Source organism: Bos indicus, chromosome 3 (genome assembly GCF_029378745.1).
Source record: "Bos indicus isolate NIAB-ARS_2022 breed Sahiwal x Tharparkar chromosome 3, NIAB-ARS_B.indTharparkar_mat_pri_1.0, whole genome shotgun sequence".
NCBI classification, from domain to species: domain Eukaryota; kingdom Metazoa; phylum Chordata; class Mammalia; order Artiodactyla; family Bovidae; genus Bos; species Bos indicus.
In genome coordinates, this window is record NC_091762.1 from 105093115 (window position 1) to 105099396 (window position 6282).

Below are 6282 nucleotides of genomic sequence, written 5' to 3' on the forward strand. Positions count from 1 at the left end.
AGAAACCTGGTGGGGTGGATGATGGAGTTCTTCTGTTCTTTGTGCCCCGGGCTGGGGAAAAGGAGAGGGTCAAGAACACCTGGGTTCTGGGTCAGGCTTGGCCACAATTTTGGCTTCTCCATCTGCAAGTTGTTTTTCGTAGGCATTCAGAGTGCCTGGTTTAACGTGTAGTAGAATCAACCTGGAGAGCTTGTTGAAACGTTTTACTGGGCCCCAGCCAGATTACTGGGTTGCGGCTTGAGACTTTGCATTTCTGACAAGGTCCCAGGTGATGCACCCGGGACCACACTTTGCAAACCACTCTTTTAGAGTCTGTTGCAGGCTGTTGCCAGGGTTGTTGGAACAAACACTTGCCTCAAATTTCATCCTGTTTGGGGAGAAGTTTCTCGTTCACTTACTATATTTATTGAGCACCTTTGATGCATGTGCACTGTTCCAGCTACTAAGGCGAGAGCAGCAATGGAGACAGATGAGGTCTCTACAGCATAGGCTGTGAAGAAGTCAGGTGTTGTCAGATCACTGTATGGCCTCAGTAGTAGAGAGGCCAGCCGAGCAATTGGGCAGCCCATGATCTCATCCCACAGGGCCCTAGGCTAGGTTTCCAGCCAACACTCCACCTGCCAGCCTTTGCTTTGTGTATCCCCTCTGCCTAAAACACCCTTTCCCCCACTCAGAGGCTGTCATTAGAGATTCTCCCATCCCTCAAAACTCAGCTTAACTCATCCCTGATCTCTTCTTTAACCCAACTCCCAGCACTGTCCTTGTCCATTGCTTGCGCAGATCACTGTCTTCTCTGCCAGTAATTTCTGTGTCCCTCTAGGACAATATTTCTCTTTTGCCAATCAGGAAACTGAGGTCCAGAGTGGGCAAGTGAATTGCCCAGATGGAATGGCCAGGATTAGACTCAGACTCACCAGCCAGTACCACATTCCTGGAGAGGCTGGACACTGCAACTTGCAGAAAGTTCTCTGTGCAGGACTGGGCCCAGGCCACAGGAGACAGCCCTCTCCAAAATTCCTTCCTTTCAGCCTAGGTCCCAAGGAGTAGGGCCAAGGGTGAGGATGGGGGTGGGGCTGGAGAGGCCCCTCCTTGCCAACCACCCCCCCACTGCCGAGGGTGGGAGCAGGTCCAGCTTGCAAATGCCTGGCGTGGCATCTGCCTGAGTCACATTCCGAAGGCAAGGGTGGGCATGGAAACCATTGGCTGCCCCTCTTCTGCTTACGTATACACACCCTCCAGGTGGTTCAGTTTAGAGACACAAGGGCCCTGAAATCATTGCTGGACTCCCTCCCACAGTTCTCATATGCCCTCCGTGCCCATGCTGGAGGCTGCCCCCTCAAGTTCCCTGGAAGCCAGGCAGGCCTCCTGCTAGTCTTCAGCTCTGGCTTAGCCTGCTCTGTGAGATGGGGCCTGCTGGGGGCCATACCAGAGCAGGGAGGATCCTTAGCTGGGGGCCCTGGCACAGGCTGCTGCGGGACTGGGAAGCCAGGTTGGCAGAGATGCCCTAGAGGCTGACTCAGGCTCTGCTCTGGCCCCTGCCCTACCCAGTGTCTACAGCTTCTGCCTGGACTCTAGTCTGGGTCCCACACTGGGCACACTCAGCCCCCACTTTACATAGACACACACATTCCCCACCATGTACACAGACACTCACTTTTCTCTACTCACAACTTGGTTCCTGCTCATATGTTCATTGTGAGGCAGTCTAACATTAATGATTAAAGTATGGACAAGTTCCTTAACTGCCCAAATCCACTATTTCCTAATCTATAAATGAGTAACATCATAGCACAAGTTCAGAGGCTATTTGGAGAATTCAATAAAATCATGAATGTCAGCATCAGGCTCATAGTAAGTGCTCAATAATCCTAGCATTTTTTTATTACTGTAGGTGTTACCTTCCCTCCGTTTGTCCCAGGTCACATTGTCCCACCTGCTGTCGCCACACACATGATGGTGTCCATTCACACACTCGGGCTTGCTCGCAGGCACACCTGTCTATGTCCCTCACACATGTGTCCCAATTACATAGACCCTCAAGTTCCTGTGGTCCCAACCCCAGGACTCTCATCCACTCCCTTCCCCTCCCCCACACCTGCCCTCAAGCTCCCAATTACCCTCGCTGCTACTCCCACATTCATTTCTGCTCACAGACAAGCCCCCACTTGCTCACCCTCGCTCTCCTCCCCCTTCCACACACAGGCACGTTTGCTTCTGCTCACACCTTCCCTTGGACTTAACACACTTGCATTCCAGTGCACACACACTCAGGCACACTCAGACACCTGCTTTACCGGGTCAGCTCGTACTTGGATCACAAAACTTGTGTACATACATACATACACCAGACAATCCCAGGGCATGTCTCGTACCTCAGCGGGTCCATCCCTCCCAGCGATGAGCATGTACTACCCAGCTCTCCTAAGGCACACTGCCCTTGGCAGATCCCTTCTCAGGCCACACAGTGACACTACTGTCACCCCCGACAGGACTGTGTCTTCCCAGCTGCTTCCCCTCCTCCAGTCTCGCTCCCCATGCCCTCCCAGCTCTCAGAATAGCCCCTGCATCTGTGGCCACCGCCACCTCCACCGCTGCCACTGCTGAGCTGTCAGGACCCGCCGGAGCCTGCTTCCCCAGCGCAGTGCCAGCTGTCCCGGCTCACTCGGGGCAAGTGAGGACAGAAGGGCAGGCTTCGCTGAGGTCTGACGGGCATAGCTGCTCTGCACCCCTGGAAACCTCCTTCCAGAACCCACCTAGAAGACAGTCAGCTCTCTGGAACCCACTGCCACTCGCCCAGCACATTCCCAGTCCCTGAAGGATTTTGCCTGTGTCCCTTTTTATCCTCAAGAGCCCAGAGAGGACTGCCTCCCCTTCGTGGCTCAGAGAAGCTGAGGTCTGGGGAGGAAGGAGTTTGGTCAAGGCAGAGCAGAGAGTCGGGAGCAGAGCCAGGCCAGGACCAGCCCTTCCTAGCCTTTCCTGGGGGATCCCTCCTTAACCACACAGTTATCAAGAACTGCCCCCCTGTCCCCGCCTGCTGATGCTGAGCAGAGCCTGGTCGACATCTGATGCCACAGTTGTCAGGAAAAGAGAATAACACAGGGGTGATGTCTGGGGATGCCTCTGGAGGGGGAGGGGCTGGTGCCCAGCTGAGGCCTCCAGGGGTGGAAGAGGGAGAGTCTGTAGGAGCCAGAGGGGACATCAGGACAGCTGGGAGAGCCTCCAGGGCAGGCTCGGGCCTGGCCCAGGACCACGTCAGAGAGTGGGTGGGGCTGAGCTGAGGCTGTGTGGCTGAGGGGGGCAGCGCAGCAGGGCAGGGCTTTGTGACAAGACCACGGCTCCTGCAGTTGCCTCCACAGTGCCGGCCTGGGACAGAGAGTCCTGCTGGCTTTAGGGAGGTGACTTAGACCAGCTCAATGCCCCCAAACATGAGCCTCCAACCAAGAGAACCTTGTGTCCTCCTGGGCCAGGGAGCTGGACCACCACCAACAGTGGCAGAGAAATAGTGCTGAAGTGAAGAACTCTTGTAGGTCAAACCTGTCCCACCCACCATCCCCCTTCAATCCTGTATCCTTATCCCCATCAATTTTTTTAATTTATTTTTTTATTGAAGGATAATTGCTTTATAGAATTTTGTTGTTTTCTGTCAAACCTCAACATGAATCATCCATAGGTGTGTATATATATATATAATGGCATCCGTTCAGTGCCAGCCCCTGCAGAGACCCTGCCAAGCATGATAATCCTTGGGGGCAAGAACTCTGCCTATCTTGTTCGCAGCTATACCCCCAGGACCCAGAGCAGGGGCTGGCACAGAGACGTTCAATAAGCATTTGTTGGATGACAGAATAAACTCATTTTGTTCTCACAAGCACCTGAGAGGCAGACACTGTCACTCCCATTTTCTAGATGAAGAAAATGAAGCTCAGAGAAGGGAAGTGAGTAGCCTGCTTTCCTGGAACTCAAACTGGAGCCTGGGTTTGCTCCTCGCCAAGCACTAGAGACAGGGGGAAACTGAGCTTTGAGGCCAATCGTTTCCCTTCTCTGAGCCTCACTTTCCTCATCTGTGAAATGGGACTATATTTACATGTTGGGGATGATTAAGTCCATCTGTGTAAAGTCAAATGTCAGACAAATGTATGCTCCTTTCATCCTTCTCCTCCTTGAGTTAGCCCTGATAGTCTAAACTTCCACACAGCCACACCTGGGACACATGAGGATTGCAAGTCTCCCTTCTTTCTGTACAACAGGAAGGAGGTGTATTTGTCTGCTGGGGCTGCTGCAACAAAGTGCCGAAGCGGCTTAAAAGAACAGGAATTTATTGTCTCACAGCTCTGGAGACTAGCAGTCTGAAATCAAGATGCTGGCAGGGCCACACTCTCTCTGAAGGCTCTGGGGGTGAGTCCTTCTTCGCCTCTTCCTGCTTCTGGGGCTTGCCGGTGATCCTGGCAGTCCTTGTCATATAGACACATCACTCCACTCTCTCCCTCTGTCTTCACACAGCAGTCTTTCCCGTCCCTTCTCCCCGTCTTCACATGGCGTTATCCTCTCTGGGTCTGTCTCCTCCTTATGATGACACCAGCCACACTGGATTTAGGGTCCACCCTACTCCACTATGACCTAATCTTAACTAATTGCATCTGCAAAGACTTTGTTTCAAAAAAAAAAAAAAAATCCAAAGCTAAGGTTTCAGGAAGAGCGTAAACTTTGGGGGTGGGGAACACTATTCAACCCACTACAAGAGGTGTACTAGAAAAGGTGGGGGGTTTGGAGACCTGCAGGAAGGGCTTCAGATTCTGCCTCTTTCACCAGGAGGCTGGACTGTAGACTGCTCTGAGTCTGGACTGTAGACTGCACTGAGTCTTGTTTCTTACCATGTAGAGTGACGACAGCAACTCTGACCTCCCAGGGATGTTGAAAGGAAAAGATGAAGTGGGGCTTGACAGCAGTGCCGGGCAGAAGACCCCAGCATCTCACTGTGGCCTCACGGCCCGGGCTGGCCCTCCTGCCCACGTGGCCTTCCTCGGGATTGTCCTGGCTTGGCCTATCATCTTCCTGACCCAGTGATCCGAGCAGATCACTGGACGACAGTGTTCTGCTCCTCACTGCTCTGTTCCTCAGAGCCTCTGTTATCTGATCAAACAGGTGAGAGGCCTGCATCAGATGATCTCGAAGGTTCCATTGCAAGCCAACATTCACAGTGCCTTGATATCTCCTCACAAAATGCTAAAGTCGTCTGGAATTCTGTAGAGCCATGGCTGGTCAGAGAAGGAGTCCTAGGGAAAGGAATGAGGTTTCTAGGACCTTCCAGCTGCCCCCTCTCACCAGGTCCCCCGAGGCCCATCAGGCCATGAAGGCAGCAGACTTCCCAAGCCAGTGAGCCTCTGCCTGTGAGGAGCCCACAGACATTCACCCAGAGCCCCCTGGGTTGGCTGCTTCTGACCTCGGCAGCAGCCCCAGCCCCAGCCCTGGAGGACAGGGAGCTGTGGACACAGCAGTGAATGCCAGCTCCATCATGGACTCCCTAGGGGACCTGGGCCTGGTACCATACCTCAGTTTCCCCGCCTGCAAAATGGAGATGCACCTACCACCAGAGTGGGCAGGAGAATGAAAGATGACATGGAGAAGGAGCTGCGTAACCTCCGGGGCATTGTAAGGAAATCTATCCCTGTGGCCTACAGCATGGCCTTGCCCTCTGTCTCCTGGGCCCATCACTGCCTCCCCAGCCTTATTCTCAGACTTAGGCCCCTCTGGAATGAAGCATGCTGGGAAGAAAGGCCATGGACTCCCAGCAAGTTAGAAGAGTGACAGCAACCAGCCCCACTGATGTGCCAGCTAATAGGAGGAGGGGGGAGGCTAAGTAACAGAAGGCCTCCTGTGTGCCAGGCACTGGGCCGTATGCACCTGCTCATTTCATCCTGATGGCCTCACTCTGGAGCCATTGGTGCTATTCCCATTTTACAGATGGGGACACTGAGGGCATCTGCTGAGGAAATTGAGGCAGTATCTGCTGGAGAAAACTTATGGGGTTGTTGTGAGTATGATAACAATAATAATATTTAATAAACATCACCCTCATCATCACCATCATTATTATCAAGTGCTTCCTTATCTTACTTATTTATCAAGTATAGCCTCTATGCTAATTGATTCCATGGTTCTCTCTTGATCCTTAAATTAATCCTAAGAGGTTGGCATTATTTTAGGGGGGGCAGCAGAGGCTCAGAGACGTCAACTAACTTCCCCCAGGTCACAGAGCAAAGAGCCAAGCCAGAGTTTTCCAGC